This window comes from Macaca nemestrina, chromosome 9, assembly GCF_043159975.1.
Source record: "Macaca nemestrina isolate mMacNem1 chromosome 9, mMacNem.hap1, whole genome shotgun sequence".
In the NCBI taxonomy this organism is placed as follows: domain Eukaryota; kingdom Metazoa; phylum Chordata; class Mammalia; order Primates; family Cercopithecidae; genus Macaca; species Macaca nemestrina.
In genome coordinates this window covers 22,280,384-22,305,373 of record NC_092133.1, presented here as the reverse complement: position 1 = coordinate 22,305,373, position 24,990 = coordinate 22,280,384, and the positions used below count along the sequence as shown (strand labels likewise).

Here is a 24,990-nt window from a genome sequence, read left to right as displayed (position 1 = left end):
ATGTCTCCTCTGCTCACTCACATGCTCCTTGGTCCCACTTAACGGAAGAAACAGCATTTCCAACTCTGGGGATTGCCAGTGCTGAGATAGAACTTTCTGGCTCCCATGGCTGCCATGTTTTAGAGGAAATAAATCAGGTTTGGGTACATACTCACAATCTTTTTTTTCTTCCATGTGTCTTTTACAGATTTTCATTATAGACTTGACTAGAAGTTATAAAGTAGAGCATCCTCTTGGTTTCTTGGAACAGCAATGAAATTTCTGGCATAAATATGGTGTAGAAAACCCAAGATCTGAGCTCAGACACTGCTCGTATATTGTGTGGTTTCGGGCAAATCACGTCACTCTGAGGCTCAGTTTTCTTCCCCTTAGTATAGAAATTAAATGGTATTTACTCACAGGGCAATTATGAGGATTCTGACAAGGTGAATGAACCTGGCACAGAGGAAACATGATGATTGTTAAAACCCTGGAGAAGCCTGCATGACACACTCCTGCCATCTGCTCCTTTTTCTTGCTGGGGTTTTTCCCTCTCCTTCCCTGCCTGTCCTCCCCAGTGGGCCTTGTGGGCCTGCTACTTAGTAGTCCCTCAGGGCCCCATCCTCTACAGGTGTCATCTGCTCAGAAGGCTGGAGGTGAGTGTGTGTGTTCTTGACAGAGCAGGCGCAAAACACTTCATCTACAATTAAAAAAAACTTTAGATCAGAGAAATGTTGGTTGACGTTACTGGGTGAGCTGAAGACCCACTCCCAAGCCCATGTCCCCTTTGGCTCTGCCATTGCTGCCACCTCTGGGTACCAGGGGACCTGCTTCTGCTTTATCTCTGCACCAGCTTGTTTCATATCTCGTGCAAGTCATATGACCCCTTTGAACTTCAATTTCCATATGTGTAAAATGTGAATAAATAGTACTTATTCTATCATTTGGAATTTGGAAGCTACAATATACTGTATCAACATAAAACATTATGATTACTATTATCGAACACTGTATGACTGTAGTGTTTCATTTTTTTCAAAATGACACCTCCTTCCTCCTTTTAAAAATAGATTAGAGAAAATAAATCCAAGGGATTGAATTTCTAATTGTGAAATTTCTGGTGCTTCAGCACGAGGATAATCTAGCTACTTGAGAGTGGGGAGAACTTCTTGATTTCCTAAAAGGGTATAATTTAGACAGTTGAGTATTTTGCTTATGTCTCAGGCTGTCTCTGAATCACACTCCTGGAGGCTCACTTCAGGCCTGTGGGCGGCTTAGAAATTTGTTTTAGAAATAAGGTTTATGTGTCAATTGCACTTCCTCTGTGGCTCTCGCATTGTCTATTTCTGACAATATTTGCATGAAACCAGATATTTGATTTTGAGAACATCTGTTCTCACAATTCATTTCCCACCTGAATCAACGCTCTTCCGCCTGGGCTGAAAGAGCTGCTTCACTCAGCAGTATTGGTGCTGCAGGGCAGAGAGAGGGGAGTGGCATGGTAGGACAAGAGGCTTTGTGAATACAAACAATTTTGCTGGGGCATCGAGCCTTAGAGGAAGGCTGACAAGTGTGGAAGCCTTGGGAAATAAGTGTTGTTTGGCCAAAACTTTAAAATAGGCTCTTAGTCTTTTGAATATCCGGACTTAAGATGATTTAGCTGTTTTGATTAAAAATCTTTCTGAAATGTGGCATTCTTCCTGGCTCCCTAAATTAGAGTGTATGGAATTTATTGAGTGCCTTTTGTATGCCAGGCTTTGTTTTTCTTTTCTGCCTTCTGAAAAGGAAGCTTGGGAACAGAGAGGCTGATACCTAAACTTGAACACTTGTACTGCATTATGCTGTTTGTGATGCTTTTGGAGTATGTCAAGGGCAAATACCTTTATCCTAATACTAAACGTCCTATCCCAAAGTCCGTAGCTACAGGGAGCTGGCTATGGAGGAGTGGCTGAAAAAGAGGCACTGCGGCATTCGCTGGGCCATACACAGGCTGGGGCACTCCTCACAGGGCTCCATAGCCTGGACAGAAGTCCTCACAGCAATAGGAAATCACTCAAGGGTTTTAAGCAGCAGTGTGACATGATCAGATATACATTTTGAAGGATCACTCAGACTGCAGGTAAAGAAGGTGTTGGGGGGATACAGAGGTGGCTACTGCTGCTCTGACCTAGCCAGGGGGATGTGAGAATCTCCTTGTGACTTTGTGTCTGCCCTGTCCGGCTTTCATGATTATTGTCTGCCCTTTTGCTCCTGGTGGCTGACTATGTGTGTGCCTGTCCAGGCCCTGCTGAGACCTTTCAGTCAGATACTGGTCTTCTACTTTTCAAACTCCCTTTTACCTTTATGAGGCACTTTCCCATCTTGCTTTGAGTCAGGGTCAGTAGTTGACATTCCCATATTCCCAGTGGATTACTGTTTCCTCGAGGGGATGAGGGCAGTGTGACTCATCTTTGTCTTTCCCATAGAAGTCAGCTCAAGTATGTGGCAGTATTAATTAGATTGTGAATGGTTCTACAGATGTTGAGTGGCATTTTAAAACACAGGAGTCAATGGGTAAATTTGGGGTGTATAATTAGTTCGTTTTCACTGCTATAAAGAACTACCTGAGATTGAGTAATTTATAAAGAAAAGAGGTTTAATTGAGTCACAGTTCCACATGGCTGGAGAGGCCTCAAAAACTTGCAATCATGGAGGAGGGTAAAAGGGAAACAAGGCACAGCTTACATGTTGGCGGGACTGAGAGAGTGAGGGGGAACTGCCAAACACTTTTAAACCATCAGATGTTGCGAGAACTCACTATCATGAGAACAGCATGGAGGAAATTGTCCCCATGATCCAATCACCACCCATCAATTCCCTCCCTTGACATGTGGGGATTACAATTCAAGATAAGGTTTGAGTGGGGACACAGAGCCAAACCATATCAGGGTGAAATGAATAAATGCATGAATATATGATAAAAGAATGGGTAAATTTAGTGAGAATTTTTTTTGTAAATTAGTTATTAATAAGATATCATAAGCCAGATAGAATTGTGTGTAAATTTAGGGTAAATTGCCTTGATGTAACTTCCTTATACTCCAGCATGTTGGATTGGTAATACCATTTTGTGGCTGCCTAGAAGTCTTGGTTTACCTCCTGCCTTTTAGCTATGTTCTTGGTTAATGAAACTGTTAGATAACTGACTGCTTCTATTTTGGGGGTAGACTGGTGAGATATTGAAGGATACCTGTTAGTAAGTTACTGCTAGGACTGTTCTTATATGCAGAATTAAAGCAGCCATCTGCATGACATAACATGAGGGAACTCTACCTTCTCTGCAAAACAAGGCCTCCACCTTTTTACTACTGCATTCTTTAGGGAGGTCTCTGATTTTAAAGGCATGGCATAATTTTTTCCTGGAAGAAGTCACACTGCACCTCAAATGTGTTTCCCACCGAGGTACACATGACTGATGGAAAATTATTTCTTGACAGAATTGAAGGCCCACTGGAGGGGGGAGTATTGGGGGACCCAGTCCCCAATATTTCAACATAGGTTCTATATTCCCTAAGTGTCAGCTGTTCTGAGAAATAAAGAGAAAGAGTACAAAGAGAGGAATTTTACAGTTGGGCCTCTGGGGGTGACATCACATATTGGTAGGACCATGATGCCCCTGAGCTGCAAAACCAGCAAGTTTTTATTAGAGATTTTAAAAGGGGAGCAGGTGTACGAACAGGGAGTAAGTCACAAAGACCACATGCTTCAAAGGGCAATAAAGAACACAAGGCGAAGGCAAAATTAGAATTACTGATGAGGGTCTTTGTCCCGCTGTGCACATATTATCTTGATAAACATCTTAATAGGAAACAGGGTTCAAGAGCAGAGAACCAGTCTGACCAAAATTTACCAGGCTGGAATTTCCCAATCCTAGTAAGCCTGAGGGTACTACAGGAGACCAGGGCATACTTCAGTCCTTATCTCAACTGCATAAGAGAGACACCTCCAGAGTGGCCGTTTATAGACCTCCCCCTAGGAATGCATTCCTTCCCCAGGGTATTCCTTGCTGGGAAAAGAATTCAGCGATATCTCTCTTACTTGCACGTTCATTTATAGACTTTCTGCAAGAAGAAAAATATGGCTGTATTCTGCCCAACCCCACAGGCAGTCAGACCTTATGATTATCTGCCCTTGTTCCCTGAAAATCAGTTATTCTGTTCTTTTTCAAGGTGCATTAATTTAATATTCTTCAAACACACATGTTTTACAATCAATTTGTACAATAATGGTCCTGAGGTGACATACATTTTCAGTTTACGAAGACAGTGGGATTAAGAGATTAAAGACAGGCATAAGAAATTATAAGAGTATTATTAGGAAAATGATAAATGTCCATGAAATCCTTACAATTTATGTTCAGAGATTCCAGTAAAGACAGGAGTAAGAAATTATAAAAGTATTAATTTTGGAAACTGATAAATGTCCATGAAATCTTCACAATTTATGTTCTGCTGCTGCGGTTCCAGCCAGTCCCTCCGTTCAGGGTCCCTACAACAGGGGAACATACAGAGAAGAAGGAGATTAGGGAGTGTGGAGGATGACTCCTCAAATGGATCATCCTGCACGACTTCCCAATTTGAGTAGTTTCAGTTAGGACTGTCTAGGTCAGGGGTCAGGAAATATTTTCTGTAAAGGGCAAAGTAGTGAATATTTTTAGGCTGTGTTAACCATGTGGTCTCTATCACAACTACTCAACACTGCCCTTGTCATGTGAAAGAAGCCATGGACAATACATAAATGAATGTAGATAGCTGTGCTCCAATACAGATTTAGTTATTAATACAAAAGCAGGCTATGGGATGGATTTGGCCTGATAGCAGTAGTTTGTTCACCCTGGTCTAAGTTCTTCATTTAAAAAAAAATGAGAAACAAACCTCATCTCTCACAGATTAACCCCCAAAAGTGTTATTTATGACTGTACTAAATGTCTACTTTAGGTCAAAAGAATGACTCTTCTCTCGTGGCCGCTCAGGTTCTCAGGCTGACAAGGGCTCATGTCAACAGTGCTTCCATAATCACCTTGCAGAGAGAAGAGAGGTGGTTACATTGCACATTGGCTCTTAAATTCCCACTTGGAAGTGACACATGCCACTTTCATTCACTTTTCCTGGGCAACGCAAGTCACAGGGTCACATAGAATTTCAAGGAGGGTGGTGCAGGGAAGGGTAGTCTTACTGTGTGCACAGAGGAAAATCCAATATTCTAGGGTAGTTGAATTGTATTAATTACCACCACAGATGGGAACCCCCAAATTCACAGGAACACTCATATTCTCTTCTTGCTCCAACTGAGGGGGCAATTGTTTCTTCCTGTCCTTTATTCAGCATCCGTAGGTCAGCTTATCTTCCCCAGGCCTGCAAGAGTCAGCATTTCCACAACATTCCTACTGCTTTCTGAATGCTTAGATATTCAGGATAATATCTGACCCTACTCGGGTATTATCCAAGCCAGAGCTTGCCCGGCATTCTCGATTCCCAGAGCCCATTAGAATTAGAGAATAAGTTACCCCACTGTTGAATACACTAACCTTTTAAAAATCTTCACTTCCCAGTTTCTTAAATGGTGCCTCGCAACTCAAATTTCAGACTCTTAGGAAGGACTACGTAGAGGGGTTTTTTGGCTTTGGTGGCCTTTCAGTATGTCTCCAATCAGAAGTCTGAGATCGATCTATATCTGTATCTATGTATATGCATACTATATCTCTATCTATATAGCAATGTTTGGGCAATGTCTTTTATAATTAGGCACCAGACTCCCTCTCTTTGTTTGTTTTTTTACTGTGTCCAATACTTTACTGCACACTTCAGCCAAGCCATGCTCTGAAATACACAATGCCCTATATATCTTCATGTTATTGCCCCTGATGTTCCTCCTGCCTAGAAAGCCACCCTCTCCTGGTGAACTCATGCTCACCAGACCCAGCTCAGCTGTGTTAATAGTGTTTCAGATTTTGGGTGGGTGGTGATTTATTTGTGCTCATTGTATTATTAAATTAATAACACTGATAAAAGAAGGCTATTATCAACCAATGATGGTAGCAGGTTATGAATTAAGTATTATGATTAATTCTTGGAACTTGAGGTCAAATAAAAAATACATGAATAAAATCCTATAGAACAGGGATTGGCAAACTGTTGCCTGAGGGCCAAGTTACACACACACAGAGCCCGAGAGAGAGAGAAAGAGAAGAAGAAGGAATTAGGTCACATGATTATGGAGGTCCCATGATCTGCCACCTACAAACCTAGAGACCCAGGAAGGCTGCAGATACAGTTCCAGTCTGAATTCAGAGGCCTGAGAACTGGGAGAACTGTTGGTGTAAATCTTAGTCCAAAAGCAGGGTAAGACTGATATTCCAGCTCAGCAGTCATGCAGAGAGAGTGGTCTTCCTTCCTCCATCTTTTTCTTCTATTCAGGCCCTCGATGGGACTGGATGACACCTACCATGTTGTGGAGGGCAATGTGATTTACCGGGTCTACCTATATCAATGCTAATCTTGTCTAGAAACACCCTCACAGACCCACCCAAAAATAGTGTTTAAATATCTGGGCACCCTGTAATTCAGTCAAATTGACACATGAAATTAATCATCAGATACCAAAGGTAAGGTGCCTAAAGTTCACGAGGAGAAGGCAGGAGGAGAACTCCCAGGTTAAACAACAAAGGTCACTGCAGCAAGCACACAGATCCATCTCTCCCAATAACACTCCCTTTCATCTTCCCCACTCTCATCCTGTCTTACGGTGATATGTGAGGAGGGGATAGAAATTTAGTAGGATACTGAGGAAATTTAGCTGAGAGAGCAACTTTCAATGTTTTGTGACTGAAGCTTGAGAGAGCAACTTTCAATGTTTTGTGAGTGAAGTTTGAAACAGTATACCCATGGGCTCTCATAGTTAAGCCAAATATTACTTCTTAAATCATTTGCTAACTCTCTATCGTAAGTAATCCCAGAACCCCAGAATGATTGCAATCACTTGGAAAACAGGACATACATAGCAGATAACTCCAAAGTTAAAAAGATGCCAGAAGTAGGTGAGATTTTTACAATTCTCTTTCCTTTACCTGTAAATGCATTTTTACTAGTATGGGAAATTACTCTCAAATGCTGAAGCTTGAATTGAAATAAGTCCAATGATTTGCATACAACACATCAAGAGAGGAAAGGACGGGCCTTGATCTTGCCAGTTCTTGTTTTTTACAGTGATGCAATGGTCCTCCCAGAGGAGATACCCCTGACTTTGCAGCTAAACAGAATTATGCTGCTATAGCTTGATTTACTCTCTCTCACACAGAAAGCCTTCCCCTGATGGCCTCCAGAACAATAATCCACGACCTTCTAACAGAGATGACAGTGAAAGGTTTTATTAAACAAATAAAATCCTGTACCCAAGAATGAGTGTAAGGATGTGGGTTAAAGGATGAAAGAGGAGAGGTAGTGATTTAACTGCAAAGCTTGAGTTTAATATAGAGATGAGTTTTCTTCCTCCATAAGAGTATAACCCAGTGTACAGTAATCTGTCTTCATTTCCAGCACAGAACCTGCTACACACTTTTAAGTTGCCATCAGGGACAGGAACTAAAGTGGAACATGAATCAGAAACTAGAATGAATATACTCATTTGCTAAATCCCACAGCAAATCCAAATATTAACTTTCTAACTGAATTGAACAATTGTTTCAAACCAGTGAACCAGCTCAAACTGGATCTGAACCTACGTGTTTTCTAAAATTACTAAATGGAGAAAAAACTACTAAAAGGAAAAAGAGAGGAAACTGAAGAAGTCTCGGAGACATCTACCCCAAAGAAATAAAAATGTATGTTCACACAAAGACCTCCAGGCAAATGTTCACAGCAGCGTTATTCAGAATAGCCAAAAACTAGAACAAAAAAACACTCATATTCATCAATTGCTGAAGGGGTAAACAAAATGCAGTATTTTAATAAAGTGCAATATTCTTTAATAAAGGAAACAAATTGATATATGCTACAACATGTATGAACTTCAAAAACATTTTGTTGAAGTCCTGTTTTGTTATCTTAAGAAATCTTTGCCTACTCCAAGGTGATCAGGACTTTCCTCCTATAATTTTTCTACAAGTTCTATACATTTTTTTCCTACTAGGCCTGTTCTTGAATTAATATTTATTCATGGCATGGACAGGGAATAAGGTTAAAGGTGTTTATTTCCCATATGGATGCCTATTCACTATAAAACACCAACCTTTCTCCCATTGCACTGCAGTTATTTCTTTACTGTGAAGCAAGTGACTATGTATGTATGGTCTGTTTCTGGACAGTCTATTCTGACTCACGGATTCATTTGTCTATCTTGCACTAATAGCACATTGATATAATAGCATTTTAAGAAATCTTGTAATTAGGTAATGTCTTTCAAATTTTTTCTTTAAAATTATTTAGCCTATTTTAGATTCTATGCATTTTTCTGTAAACTTTATAACAAGCTTGTCAGTTTTCTCAAAACCTTGAGATTTTGATTGGAATTAAATCTATAGATGTGTCTGGGAATAACTGACATTTCATTAATATTGACTGTTACAATTCATGAGAATAGTATATTTCTCTATTTGTCTTTAATTTTTCTTAGCAATGTTTTATTGTTTTCAGTGTAGAGAATTATATATGTTTCTTTAATTTATTCTGAGACATTTGACATTTTTAAATGCTACTGGAAAGGACATATTTAAAAATTTTATTTCCCCAATTTTTGTTAACATATACTAACACAGTTTATTTTTGTATAGTGACCTCAGTCTTGCAACATTGGTAATTTTCTTATTAATTCTAATGCTGTGTTTTATAGATTCGTTGGAACTTTTACATACCCAATCATGTCTTTTGCACAAAGCGACATTTATACTTATTTCTTTCCATATTTTCATTCCTTTCATGACTTTTTGTTTGCTTTATTCACTAGTTAGGACTTCTAGCACAATCATAAAGGATGTAAATAGAGTAAGCCAAATCCTTATCTTGCTTCTGACATCAAGGGGAATGTTTTACATACTTAATCCTTAAATATAATGAGGTAGACTATTTAAACTTTAATTGATGTATAAGTTTATACATCTATTTGAAGTGTACAATTCAATGAGTTTGACCATTATGTACACTGATAAAACTATCACTACAATCAAGATAATGACCATTTCTATCATCTCCAAAAGATTTGCTGGTAGGCAGAGTTCTAAGAACGATCACTAGTGGAGCTTATCTGTGTATAATCCCCTCTTTGTTGAGTATAAATGGAACCTGCAACATTATGAAATGCTACTCCCATGACTATATGATATTATGCTGTACAACAAAAGGATGACTGTTCAGCTTGACCTGACCTAAACCACATGAGCCCTTTAAATAATAATAATAAATAAATAAAACAGCATTTTATAGGTTTGGGAGCATCAGAAGAAATCAGAGAAATTTAAAGCATCTGAAGGACACAACATACCTTTGTTGAAGATGGAGGAGACCACGTGAAAAGGAACGGCAGGTGAAGTTCCTGATGAAGCTTGGAGAGATTCCTGGTTGATGGTCAGGAAGGAAACGGAAACTTTAGTTCTACAAATAAAAGTCAGTCTCAACAACTGAATGAGCTGGAAGCAGCTTCTTTCCCAGGACTTCCAGATAAAAGCCCAACTAAGCTAAAACGTTGATTTCGACCTCAAAAAAGCCTGAACAACTCAATGGGAAGTTTAACCTTTAGAACTGTGAGATACTAAAAGCCGCTGTATTTTGTGGTAATTTCTAATGTAACATAAAAAACTAATATACATTTGATACCTGGATGTGAGTGTTGCCATAACAAATAAGTGAAATGTGTGAGTAACTTTGGAGTTGGGCAGATGTTGGAAGAATTTTGAGGAGCGTGACAAAAGCCTAGATCACCTTGAAAAGGCTTAGTAGCAATACAGACTTTCAGAATGTTGAGGGTGTGGAAGGAAGTAAGGAACATGCTGGAAGCTGGAGGAAGTGATATGCTACTCTACAGTGGCAGAGAGCTTAGCAATTGTCTCCAATACTTAAATAGAAAGCAAACTCACACATTATGAACTCGGATATTTAGCTGAGAAGATTTTCCAGCAAAATGTCGAAGGTGCAGCCTAGTTTCTTCTTGCTGCTTCTAATAAAATGTGAGAGGAGAGAGATAAATTGTGTGAAAAACTGTTAAACAAAAAAAAAAACCAAGAACCCAATAATGGGGAAATTGTTCGCAGGTCCAGATGTCACAAGGGGCTGCGTTTTAGAAATAGATGCTGAAAGCATGGCATAGAAAATAGGCTGAGGACACCAACTTGTTACACCAACTTTTGCTGGAACCTCAGAAAGATCCAAGGACCAGAGTATTCAGCTGCACAAAAGCCCTTCCAGGAGATTAATGGTGCTCCTCATGTATCTTCTAAAGCAAACAATAAGGCATCTAGGAAGCTTAAAAGCGTTGTTCCTCAAGTATGTTACGATGGGCTGGAGATAGAGAAGAGATCTTACCTGTGGATAACAGCTTTAGCCATGCCTGTGGAATTTCATCCTGCTTGTGAACCTAGAAATGTGATAAGATGTCACTCCTGGGATTGTGTTATGTTATATGGCCCAATTGACCTTAAAATAGAGAGATTATCCAAATGTCTCGGATTTAATCACATAAACCTTTACAACCAAAAAAATAAAAATAAAAAAGTTTGTTTTGGCCAGGCGCGGTGGCTCAAGCCTGTAATCCCAGCACTTTGGGAGGCCCAGGCGGGCGGATCACGAGGTCAGGAGATTGAGACCATCCTCGCTAACACGGTGAAACCCCGTCTCTACTGGAAATACAAAAAATTATCTGGGCGTGGTGGCGGGCGCCTGTAGTCTCAGCTACTCGGGAGGCTGAGGCAGGAGAATGGTGTGAATCCGGGAGGCGGAGCTTGCAGTGAGCCGAGATTGTGCCACTGCACTCCAGCCTGGGCAACAGATTGAGACTTGTCTCCAGAGAAAAAAAAAAAAAAAATTAGTTCGTTTCTGGTTTGTGGCAGAAGAAGAGGTCAGAAGTCAAAAATATTAAATATTTGAAGCTTGAGAAGAACTTGATGTGGTTTTACTTCTTTGAAGAAATGAGGGCTGTCCTCAGGATATAAGAGTGGTTCCCACCTGACAGCAACAGTCACCAAAAAATAAGAACTTCATTTTTATAGTCACACAAAAAAACCGCACCTGGGTTCTCCCATCAACCCGAATGAGCTTGGAGGCAGGTACTTACCCTGGACCTCCAGATAAGAGCCCTGCCTGGCCAATACTTAAAATTTTGGTCTGGTGAAACCTGAAACACACAACACAGTCAAATCCATCTGAACTTCAGACCTACAGAATTGTGAGATAAAAATTTGCTGCTAATTTTGTGCTATTTATTGTATAGCAGTGGAAAATTACTCCCTTAAATGTTAGCCCTTCTAGGGGATGTATAGTGGTATTACATTGTGATTTTATATTTAACTTCTCTAATAATTAATGATGTCAGGTATCCCTTCAGAGGCTTGTTCTCTATTTGTGTATCTTACTTGGTGAAGTGTATGTTCAAATTATTTGCTGACTTTAAATACCTTGTTTTCTTATTTCATAAGTGTTCTCTTTATGTTCTGGATAGAAGTCTTCTCTCAGGCTTATGTATTGTGAATATTTTCTGCCAGTTGTAGTTGTGCCTTCTTAATGTTGTTTGTGAAGAGAAAACATTTAAAACTAATATAATTCAATTTATCAATTTTACTTTTATGGTTTATGGTTTTTGTGTCTTAGAAATATTTTCCTGTCCCTCAAGGTTGCAAATATTTTCTTGTTTCCTACTAGGTACTTTATAGTTTAAGAATTTACTTTTTACTGCATATGGTGTGAGGTGAGGAGTGATATACACTTTTTCTTATATGGCTATCTAGTTGTTCTAGCACCATTTGTTATAAAAACCTTTCACCCCTGAATTTAATTACCTCAGTACTTTTGATAAAACTTAATTGCCTCAGTACTTTTTTGACCCATAGGTTAATCAGAAGCATATTGTTTAATTTTCAACTATTTGTAGCTTTTTCTGGTATTTTCTTGTTATTAATTTCTAGTTTATTTTGTAACATGGAGAACATTAGCAAACACCCAGAACACTTTGTATAATTTAGGTATTCTGAATGAATTCTGCTTTGTTTTATGGTTCACATCATTGTCTGTTTTTGTGAATATTTCTTGTAGACTTGAAAACAATGTGTATTCTGTTTCAGCTGGTAAAGAGTTTTACAGTTGTAAATTAGTTTAGACTGGTTGGTAGCGTTGTTCATGTTTTCTATGTGTTACTGATTTTTTTTTTTCTCTTCTTTGACCTATCAATTACTGAGAGAGGAGTGTTGAAGTCTCCAAGTACAATCATGGATTTGTATATTTCTCTTATTTATATCAGTTTTTGTTTCATGTGTTTTAAAGCTCTGTTATTAGGCACATACACTTTTAGAGTTGTTGTATCTTCTTGAAGAATTGGACCCTTCATTATTGTGATGTGCCCTTTATCTCTGGTAGTAATCTTTGTTGTGAATTCTGCTTTTCTCATATTAATTTGCTGCTCTGAATGCTTTCCTATTGAGGTTAGCCCAAGAACATTCCAGACATCTATGAACTTTATTTTCAAAACTAACTTCCTGTGTAAATTACTATATTTGTGTTGATATTTAAACATATCAAAACAAATTCAAAAGATTTGGGCAGAGAGGACATAGGACATACTTATGTTTAATCATTTTAGGCAAAAACATTGATCTATGATAAGCATGTAAATGAGATTAATAGACAAGCTTTTGGCACTAATACAACAAAAATCTTCTTTATTTCTTTCGGAACATAGAGAGCAGTGTGCTAACACATTTCTTGAGATATTTCATTTTGCCGGTAAATTAGTCAAGTTTCTAAATATATATATTTTCTGTTATCTGTGTTTTACTAGAATTCAGTACCCTACAAAGACCTGGTATATCACATTGGACAGCAATGAGCTACGATAAGCTCAACAATGTGGCAATTGCTCTATCCCTATAGATGACTAGTTATAAGCTTGATTTAGAAGCTAATTTGCTTGTGTCTTTTAATTCTCCTTTACTATGGGTGATGAGGATGAAGCTGGCTGAGATCAGAGCTTGGGTGAAAAAAGATGTACTCACTAATGGTTAGTGTTTTTGGCTGCAATGGATGGTCCTGCAGTCAATATCAAATTGCCTTACTACTTCCATTTTCCAAGCATCAAATCTTTAAGAGCTAGTAGTGGTTCTTAGCTGTCTTCTACTGTATCAGGCAGTGGGAGAAACTGTAAAAGGTTGGTTGAAGCACCTCTCCAGGTTCTCTCTTCTAATTATTCCCTTTCTTCAGACCCTATCTCTATTCTCAGGGATGATTCTCCTGACTACCTTAGTAAACTACCACCAATCTCAAACAATCTCTGATTTTATTGGACATTTATTATTCAGCACTCAATTAGGTATGACCTTTTGCATTCTAGTTTTGATCCCTGGCTTATTCTTCCAAATATATCAAAAACTAGTTAATTACTGAGATCAAGTCTCTGGAAGTAGACATTTCTGATGAATGAGTAAATGAACCAAAATTTGAGCTGTTGGGCTGGGGAAAATTTTTGTGCAGGTGCTGTATGTGAAAAGTTGTCTGCATATTTGGTTTACCTATTTTGGTAGTAATAAATAGAATTTATTAAATTTTTAAATTATTTACTATGCTACAAAGGCAATAATTTAATTTGAATATATTCCAGAAAAATCAGGGCATAAGATTTTTTTGATACATTTTTCCCATATTTGTCATAGAATAAAGCATTTGTTAATGCTAATATATTTTGGTTTTCTAATTTTTACTACAGTTGATCTTTGAGTTAGGGGATATGGTCGCTGCTGATTCAATTATCATTGAACCTCCTTATTGAAGAATGACATTACCAAGATAGCACCAAGTCTCAGAATCTAAAAACTTAATACAATGATTTCTAATTCAGCTAATCATCAAATCACCTGCAGAACTTTACAAAAATTTAAATCATCATGGCCGGAGATTCTATCCAACAAGTTTTGAAGCAAACCCAGAAACTGAATTTTGAAATGTTCCCAGATCATTCTGTTGATCAGCCAAGTCTGGGAATCTCCAGCTGAAATGCCGAGGACTTAGTCCATCTGCAGGCTCATCTCATGACTACAGCCTAGCCAAGGTAAGCAGGGCAGTTGCATTTGCTGGGCACTGTGTCCCTTATGTGACGAGAAGCAGTGTGGAGATGTGGAGAAACCTACTGGAGAGGAATCATTGCTTTCTTGTTGTTTGCACAGCTAAGGATGCAGAATTTGCTTGTGTTAAAAATTTTACCTGCCTGGTAGATTCTATAAGACAGCAGCACTAGGCTTCATCTCATGTTCCAAGGCTTTGCAGCTCTTGATACAAGAGTGAAAAAGAATTCCAATAAAAATTTCTAATAAAAAAGGCAACAGAGCAAAAAACATTTTAAAACAGACTTTTATGTGAGTATATAAGAAGATGAATAAAAGCTCATTTGAATGTGTTATCTGGGACAGTTAAGAAAAAGAGTAAGCGTTATTATTTTTAAAAGGACATTTTCTGTGACCCTTGGCCAATTATCTCCATTAATTCAGGCTTCCATCCTTGAAATGGTTGGTGGTCCTCATCTTCTTTAGCCCTAGACACTGGTACTTTGAAAGAGAACTAGAAGTTCTAGTTGGTTCCATTCTCATTGGATGAGCTGTGCCTGAACAATTCTTCCTGCTTTGTTTCAAGTTTCCACAATCGACTGAAGCACCCTTCTGGGCTGCAGAAGAGACATAATCTGATGTGCCAATCAGATGAAGAGTTTTAGGAGTATTGGTGTCTGACTATTATGAAACTGACAAATAATAATCATTTGAGCTGGACCCAGAGAGATAGATGGGCATTACTTTGAAGGACAGACATGCTGGGTTGTTATAAGGTATTTTTTTGTAGCATTGGTTTATGCTGCAAATGGCATCATAGGGTATGTGAGTAATTTTAAACTATATTCAACAGCATTCTTCAATGAATCTTATGAAACACAAGCCCTACATGCTGCTTTCAGCTAAAATGATCATGAGGTCCCATTTCAAGGGGCTGCAAGTGCATTACCCCTAGGTAATCTCCCCCACTAACTTGTAAACACCAAGTTGTACACAGCATTCTTATTCCAGAATTTAACACAGTGCCTTAGAGAAGCAGCTCAATGAACCACTCCAGTGGTTGTCAACCAAATGCAATTGATTTTACTCCCCAAGGGACATTTGGCAATGTCTGGAGTCATTTCTGGTTGTCACATCTGGGGAGTGAGTAAATGGGAGTGTGTTACTGACATAGTAGGCAGAGGCAGGGATGTTCATACACATATTACAATGAACAGATGGCCCCTCACGACAAATAATTACCCAGAATTTCAATAGTGTTAAGGTTGAGAAGCACTGCACTAGATTAAGTATATAATCCCAATCTACTCCTTTGGATGCCCATAAATTATTAAGTTGTCTATTTCCATGGATCGTTTGTCTCCAACAATCAGAATTCACTGTGTAATTCTATCAAAAGTTGGAAATAAATGTGATGGAAAGAGAGGGTGGGCAGAGTAGGGAACTGAGAAAGAAGGTAGTGTATTTTAAAGTTGAAGTAACAGCGTTTTTCAATTATTCATGGTTTTTAATGATCTATACCTTGTTTACCTCCAATAGTATGGATAAATGAGAGTGATTCCCATGGTAAATTGAATCTAATGTTATTCATCATACAATGTGAGTTTACTGGAGATCTAGAAGAAGAAAGCTTTGTAGCTGCCAAAAATGCAGTTATTAGTTTTTAATATAATGTTTACATGATCTGAGCTTGGTGTCATAACTGGTGTCTTATCCAATCATTATTAACTGATAAGTTTTTGAATGCTTTCTAGGGGCTAGGTCCTGTGCTTAGCATTTACATGCAATACTGCCCTGAAGCCTCCTAATTATTCACTGAAAGTGTAGAGTAAACTAAGGCTCAGAGAGGTTTGGTGTTTTGCAATTATTCACAAAGTTAACCTCCACCACTTCTCAGAACGAGTGAGTAAATGGAAAGAGAGTTTAAGTCCTGACCTCCTCATTCTCCCTAAAGAATATCTTTAAAATAAAATAAGTTCTCAAGAGGAATTTTTTGAGATTTAATCACATATCATTAATTACAATTTTAAACAGAAAGTTTAAAGATGTTAAAGACCAAGATTTTAAAATGTTACAGTCCAGAATAATTTTCTCTCCCTGGCCCCCTCCCCCACCATAAACTCTGATGAGCGCTTTATAGTGGAGAACATATAGGAGGTCATGAGGTCATTTCGGAACATCAAGGCTACACTTGCTCCTGGGATTTCTGGCTCTGAAACTTGTGCACCTGTTTTCTCACCTGTAAAGAGGAGTGCTTTACCATCTGCTTTGCCTCTTTCATTTAGGTTAGATGCAGATCAAATGAGATAATGTCCATAAATGTCCTTTGTAAGCTTCAGTATATTGCACATACCTGTCAGAATGGTTTATTTCCATTAAATGCCTGTGGTGCATACTCTTACAAAATGGATGTGCTGGTTTCCGTGGTGCAGCTAGGGATACATCAGGGACTGAAATCTGCCCCAACAAACGTCCATCTTGAAAAGGCCCCATGGGGACAGTAGTGCTGGAGAAACCCAGGGACAGAGTTGCTGGCCTCTAGTAGTGTCTCAGGACCTGAACGTCCCTTTGAAAAGACCATATTATGACAGAGGCATCTGAGCACCTGGGGCAGCCCTTCAGAAATTTTGCTCTTTGAACTCTGGGCATTTTAAAGATTATTCTTTGGTAAAGTTTATCAACTCCTATGAATATGTCAGATTTCTCACTGCACTGGTTCTTTGAAGACAACATTTTTAAAACAATTAGGAGAGAAAGGAGTACCTGAGAAATCCTGACAAGCTTTGGAACTCTGCTCCCATACACTTTGTTGATTTATCAAAATGGTGAATGCCCATTACAAAAGATTCAATAATGCAGACAAGTAAAACAAACAAAAAAAGCTATAAATATCCTCAAATCCCACCACCCAGAAATTACCACTGAGCATCATTACAGACGTAGCCTTCTGATTCTATGTGGAGATAGTGGGGTGAGCGAGAGAGAAAACAAAAGAAAGAAGGGTAGGGAGATGGATGGATGGGGTCAGAGAAGTGAAGAGACCTCCTCTATGTGACATAGGTGGTGCTTGTTCTGGTCACAGTGGGGTCTAATCCAATATGAAGGGCCACTCATTTAAAAAAAGCAAAATCATGAATGACTGAGATATAAAATGAAGATGTGTTAAAGATTTTATTTAATTCACCCATTAATGAGAGAACTGATTTTTTTTTTTTTTTGAGACGGAGTATAATCAGAAAATCCAAAGAACATACACATTTAAAGATCAGAAAAGTGAGAGAGAAAGAGATATGTCATTCTACTGGGAAAAATTCAATTGCATGTGTATAGTAAGAAATTATTTTGCATTGCTGTCATCTATAATGTACAGAGTTTTAAAATTTCTCAAAGGCAATGAAAGGCTAGAATCAGATAATCCTGAAGGGTATGAGCAAAACACTGCATAATTTTCCTTTGGAGATACTCAATAATATGTTTTGCTTACTCCAAATTTTCTTACACCCACATGTTCCTGCTGCAAGCCCAGGACCCTCTTCTCACATCACACTGTGGTGTTCTGAGGCTTCTGTTGCTTACCCTTGCCAGAAAAAAGTTACTGAGCACTGCAGGTACAACCTCAAGAGTCAGAAAGGATGAAAAGATTTCTTTGTGTGATTTTTTCTTCTTTATTTTTAAAAAATCATATGATCTAAGAAGTGAAAAAATTTCCAAAATATGTCAGGGAAAGGTGGTAATTTCTACTGTACTCCCCTTTTCCTCCCATGTCTCCTGCCTCCAGGGGAAATCTGTGGTTTAAGATATGTCCATCTATACCTTCCACATGTTCAACAATCACATAAATATTTAAGCACATATACAGGGATTTTAGTTGTGAGAGTTTACATAAGTGGGAATTTGGGAATATACCATGTATGTCTATATCTTGCTTTTTTATTATTTAAAATAATGCACGGAGGCTATCTCAGGTGCGCAGATACTGACTGAATGTATGCAATGGTATGCCATGACATGGATACCCCTTCCCAGTCTCAGTCCTGGGGATTCATTTTCATTAAGTAAGGAGCAAATGCAAATAGTTGTGGAATAGGAGAGGAATTGTCCTTCTCGCAGTAGCCATGGTGAGAAGGGGAGAAGGAGGACAAGTTTTGCCATCTGAATTGGATTGTGGGAGTGGCACAGTTAAGCATCTTTGTCCAGGTAGAACACACACCAGGACCCTCCAATCATTATGGTGTTTCAGAATCCATCAGGCTGTGAGTAGGGAGCATTGCTCATTAGTTTTAAAGAAAACAACTCTTTCCTTGGTAATAAAAACCAAACAATTTTCAAAGAAAGTTATATATTTACTAGAGGGAAAAGGAGTTTCCCTACCTGGTCTTCCAAGGAATACTGAAAATCTACCACAGTGGTCTTAGGAGGACATCAAAGGAATGCTTGCTGCATACAGCAAATTAAACATTCATATTCTATTGAAAGCCTCCCCTGCATCATAAAAAAGTAAAAACTGGAAGTTGTTTGGGGTGTGTGGAAAATTAGTTATTAGAAAGGAACTTTCTTTTACTAATAGAAACTTACGCTATCTGGAGCCAAGAAAAAATGTTAGGTGGTAGAATGGGAAAGAAGAGGAGTATAAGAAAACCATTCCTGAAAGATAATGCTATGAAATTCGCTCCTTTTGTATTATTTTTTTCCTAAGATGAAGGCAGGCAAATGCTTAAACCATTGTGATCTTGTTAACCTGGAGGGTGCAAAACCAGAACTGCTGAGAGGGGGGAAGCAGCCAGCAAGAGGGGCCTTAAGCCAAAGGGCTCCTGAATTGCTCATTTCTACTCATCCAAGGCCTCAGAGCCCTACGTTTTGAAGAATGTGCTACTTTACACTCTCAGTGGTACATTTCTGTTCTGCTGGCCTTTTGTTTCAATCTGTCAATCAACACATGTTTTATTGATCATATACTAAGTGCCAAGAGCTATGGAGGTTACGGCTTCCAGATACAGTAAGCTCCTTAAGGGCAGAAACCATCTCATCATAGACAAATGGCATAAAAGTAGAAATAATATACAAGGCAACATAAAAGTCATTTTTAATAGTGAGCAAAGGCTTTCCACTTGAAAATTTTGCATGTTTTCAGCAAGGGGAATTCTGAGAGGTATAGAAAAGTGTTTTGCATATAGCAGAAGCTTAATACATGTATGAGGTATAGAGGGAGAGACCCTTATGAAGCCAGGCTCTTCAAAAAGGTCATGGTAAAGCAGTGTGGTGTCCTGGTGCCATAGTAATAAAAATAGTAAAGACGGCAGTGGGAATTATAATAAGAGCAGCTCACAGTTATTCATCTCATCATTTCACTTAATTCTCACAAGCACCCTATGAATTAGATATTTTTATTATTCCCATTTTAGAGATGAGAAAACAGAGGCCCAGGCCATTCAGGGAGCAAGTGAGAATGTGGCAGAGTGATCAGAAAGCACATACTTTAGACCACAGAAACACACCTATAGTTGAAAAAGTTGGGTCAATTACTTCTTGCCACATGGGGGAACACATATCATGTGAAACTGCAAGGTTTCTCAGTAACAGGATGTTAGAAAGAACGTATAATAAAATTTAGGATTTGTATGGGTAATTTTGGGAGTGTCCAAGGAATTGGATATTCTCTCTGAATTCTGCAATTCTATGATAAACTATCTTAATAAATCTTATCTATAGGGAGGGTAGACTAGAGAGAGAATAAAGTTGTAACTGGCAAAGAACTAGCAGCCACTCATTTAGCCAAGGGAAAAAGTGGTATTTGTATTTTGTGTTGTGAAGTGACCCTGTCTGAGTGGATGTTTTGTGCGATTGTGACAAGCGGGAGAACAGTATGATTTTACTGTCAGCAACAACTATATGTGTACTATCATAGAGGCTCAGCTATGAGTTCCCTGACGTAAAGGCCTGCCTTTTTTCCCTTGTAACTTTTGAGTGGTTTGTGCCATTGACTTAATTGGCTCAGCCCATTGCACAAACATCTGTACAGTAGACCTGTCGTGAAGATTAGATGTCACGCAGACAAAGGACCTAGCACCTAGCATACAGGGTGTTCTCCATCACTGGGCTATTCCTGGAGGAAGACCAGAGATTGTGGGAGGACAGACAGATTTTCCATCACCCAGATGAAGGAGAGGGCATCTAGATGGAGAACAGCAGAAGCAGAGGCGGGAATATGGAGAATGTCTTATACCCAGAAATTCCCACTAATTGGCTAGATTCACATTTCAACTTTTAGAGGTCAAGAGCTATGTTTGTAAGGTCTTTTCTTAAAGGCAAAGACATCCTATGTAATTTCACAGCAAATGTTCTCTTTGTCTCTTTATTTTTCTTGGCACATCAAGTACAGTGTTAGCCCCTGGAGACTAATTGCTTTTCAAGAAAAGGTGTTTTTCATTTTTTTTTTCTTTCCATCCTCTACATTGGCAAAATAAAGCTGAGCTCAACATCTAATCTTTTCCTTTGATATGGTTATAGACAACGTTTATATCTCAGGATTGTAGAAAGCCCTGATTTAGCAAAAATCTTTGCTGCATAATTAATTTTTTCCAGCACATCAGGTGATGGTTGAAACTCAGCTATCATCTCAAGCAAATAATTTATTTTTATATCTGAAGATAGAAGAAGAAATAACTGTTCAATTTTTAAGTGGATTTTATACATTTTAAGTGAGTAAATCCAATAAATAACTGTTATATGATTTGTTTGGGGCATTTTTAGTTAACAGTGAGCTCATGGTAGTAAATATTCTTCAAGTGATTCTTAGGTAGCTGGGGATGGGTCTCCTTCCATTCTTTGAAAGTGGGCACATTTCAGGAGAGTGACTGTTACTGTGTTTGGGAACACAGAACATTTTGTCATTTTGAGAGCAATTACTGTTCTTATGAATAATATCATTAAAGGAAATGATAGTGTTTAGCAACATCAGCAATATAAGAACTGCAAAAAATGCAGTATGCTCCTGGATGACAAATACTTCCCTTCCAAAGATAAGGCAAACATCTCTAAACGTGAAACTACCTAAACCCTGGAAAAGAAAACCTTAGAAAAATCTCACTGCTCCTTTAGCACTGATTTTCCATGTCATAAAGTGACTTCTAGACCAGTCCAAACAAGTGAAAAAGGAAGTGAGGGGCGTTTCTGGAGGTTTTAGCTTCTCTTATACCTTGGAATTCAGGAATTGTTTAATATGATTAGTGCCACTTCAGGTAAACTAATTTTGCGAAGAAACTTGCCCAAGGTCAGATTCGTTATCCATGAAACTGAGATAACAGATTTGTAATCATGTTCTTGTCATCAGGGGAATCTGAGATTTGTGATCTATTTGTCTCTAAAAAAGTTTTATTAATATTTGGTTGCAGCCAGCACTTAATCCTCAAGGATTCACACACATTTTATCCTGTATGAGCTCAGTGATTTACATTATGGCTGTGGAAATTAAAATCTAAAGAGATAACCAGATTAGCCAGGATTGACTACATAATATCTGTGTAGGATGCTGAAATTTATCCCTTCTAGCTTGCCATTTTTCTCTAGTTATATATCATGCTTGTTAATGTTTAATTATGTTATACATTTTAAGTTAGTTTTCCTATGATTTATAGTTAGAACCTAGAGACAGAATCAATCTAATGATTACTGACTTGGAACTTGATTTTCTTCGTTATGGTTTATGAAGTTTGAGCTCCTACTCCATTGGAGTCTCTGCACTAGAAAGATTTGAAGGACGGAGCACAGTGCACCATTAAGTGTGTTTACGATCAGGTAGGGATGGATGAGTACACATTAGCACCTCTATTAATTTGGTACTTTTAAGTTGCAAGTGACAGAATTCTAACTCTATTACTTATTTCCATGTGTCCCTAAACTCTATAGGAGACAAAGTACAATAGGGCTTCAAGGACCACTGCAGCCCAGATCTCAAATATGCTGGTGACAGCAATGGAGGGGCCATGAGCTTTGGAGGCAGTCTTGATTCAAATGCTGGATCTGTGCTGCTGTGAGGTCAGCTTGGTGAAGAAATGTGTCCATGTTCACTTTCCTCTATAAAATGGAGGTTGTAGCTATGTCCTCATAAAGTACATATTTAATGATATAAAATTGGTTTCCTTTGTTAAGGATTTGAGGGCTGGAGGGCTGGGAAGGCCAGGGATGGCAGGCTATGCCCAATTTTCTTCACTGTGAAAACAGCACTGTTAGGAATGGAGGATACAACTCAAGGTCAACTATCACCAGACTTTGTGTGGTTTTGATCCAGCTTTTCTACAGCCATGTGATTTTATTCTGATGTTGTAGGAGGAATGAATCCTTAACCTGGAGATTTCGGAAAATAGTAGGAGAGGAGGGAAAAGCCATTTTCACAGCGAATGAGGAACACTATCAGACAAAGATGGCTATGTGGAGGGAAAACATGCTGACTCCACAAGATAGCTGAAAAGCCTCAGGGCTTTGTGACAGTTTTACCCCCAGATGGGAAATTATATGACCAAAAAAGACCCTAGGAGAGGTAGAAACTAAAATACCATGGGATCTAGTGTTAAATATTGTGAAATTTGTAAAGGATTATTTTCCTGGCAAGTACTTTCAACCTTTAGGGAACAAATCTACCTAGACTTTTAAGCATAAAAATAGAACAAAATACTTCCAATTACTTTTATAAAAAATAGCATTAGCACTAACATAAGTCCAAAGAGCACATAAGAATATCGTATGTATTATAGCTATTATATTTGGGATTTGGACATCTATAATCATCAGCAAACAGAACCCAGCAGTACGTTAAAGAAAAAATCACCATGACGAGGGAGGGTTCTTTCTACGACTTCATTAATTGTTTAATCTTAGGAAATCAGTGGTTATAATTCAATTTACTAAGAGCAAAAGAAAAACACGTAATACAACTTGATAAATACTGAAAAACGTTTGATAAAAATTAACATCCATTCTTGATCCAAGAACTTTCAATCAAATATCAATAAATGAATATGTTCATAGCGTTATAACATGGCTAGCCTCAAACTCAGTGTTAAAATTCCCATTAAGATAAGAAACATGAAAAGAATGTTCATTGTCATAAATACTATCTGGTGGTGTTTTTTTCTAGATGTGCCAATTCCATTAGAAAGAGAAATAAAATGAGTAGTGGAGACACCTTGATGATTTGCAGACTAAAACACTGTGAAACTGTTAAAACAGTACAGGATTCTCTATGTACTGAATTATAACAATGCTTCCTCCATATTGAGGAAAAATAGGATATGTATGGTCACTAGAATATTATATCCTTTCTGTAAAATCAGAGTACATAATTGTGTGTTGGGGAAAGCACACAATTGCTTGTATTGCAATACCTTGCTTGTATTTAGCAAGGTATTAACTGTTCTACTTCTGAATTATGGGTTTACAGGACACTGTTAGTTCCTTCTCTGTGCCTTTTGAAAATTGCTTGACTCTTTTTTTTTAAACAATACACATGATGATAATACTTGTTAACTTATTTATCAAGCATGTACTTTTGGATTATGCTTCATCTCACTCAGTCTTCACATTATTTTCTATCTCTTTATCTTCCAGAAGGGAAAAGAGGCTCAAGGAAGGATAAGTAACTTGTTTAAGGTAAAAGGCATTCTGACTTTAAATTCATGTGCTCTTGACCACTCCTCTATTGCTTTTATTATTAGAAAAAGAATTGTCATTTCCAAAATACATATGTATATAGAAAGATATATACACACACACACATACATACAGAAATACATTCTGTTATAAATGGTATATATAAAGATATTTCATATCTATATACAGAAATGTATATATATTTAAAAAGATATATAAATGTATAAGTATATATTTATGTGTATGTATACATATATATATGTACTCACAAATATATATAAAAGATATAAAAAGTTGATATAATACAGTGCCTAGAAAATGGTCAATAAATTGTATTTATTCATCTTCCTAAACTCTCCATGCTTGGAATATGAGCAAAAACTATGTTTATTTAGCATTGTATCCCCTAGCAGCAAGCAGGTGTCCTTCACAGTACTAATATTAAACAAGGATCTTTTATACATGTAAATATAATAAACAATAGAAAATTGGATTACATTACATGCCCAGCAGTGAGTTCTTCCTGTGATACCCCACTGCCTACTGTCCTCTGCGATGAGCACTGACCTTTCTCTGGGCTGTGGATAGAGTCACAGCAGCGGTCAACAGGGCCATGGTGTGGATTCAGGGCCCAGCATTGGCCACTCTGCTCTATGATATGAGTAGGAGAAGCCTCTAGAGAGAGGCTGGCTTTTGGATATAGAAGGATGTGCCTTTCCTCTTCATAGAAATCTGGCCCTTGCAATAGCCTAAAGGAAGACCTCATCCTTTCTGCTCAATGTCATTCTTCATGGATGCTCCGAGGAGGAGGCTGAGGATATAGCCAGGCCATGGAGTTGGGTGAATGCTATTTATGTGTCCCAGGTGGTACCCAGAGTCCTGAAAGCACTAGTGGAATTTTCTGGAAAATACCATAGTTCACCTTTCTTCAGTTAGAATACAGCCCCCCATGTTTTTCCTTTAGTACTGGCTCCTGAGCTCAGAGAAGATACAGAGAGGATCACACTGACGTGAGCACTGACCACAAAGGGAATGAGATACTCCAAGAAATGCCCCTTCCCTGTGGTGACAGGATGGAAACTGTCAACCTCTCTGCA

At 38.2% G+C, this 24,990-nt stretch overlaps 1 long non-coding RNA gene across 1 annotated transcript in view; it reads left to right on the top strand.

Annotated features, from left to right (window-relative positions):
* Window positions 1-23,935, top strand: part of LOC139356192 (uncharacterized) — a 221,733-nt gene extending 197,798 nt beyond the window's left edge. Inside the window, exon 4 of the long non-coding RNA XR_011607646.1 lies at window positions 23,852-23,935. This is a non-coding gene — a long non-coding RNA (uncharacterized lncRNA). The remainder of the gene's footprint in view (window positions 1-23,851) is intronic.
* The last annotated feature ends 1,055 nt before the right edge of the window (window positions 23,936-24,990 follow it).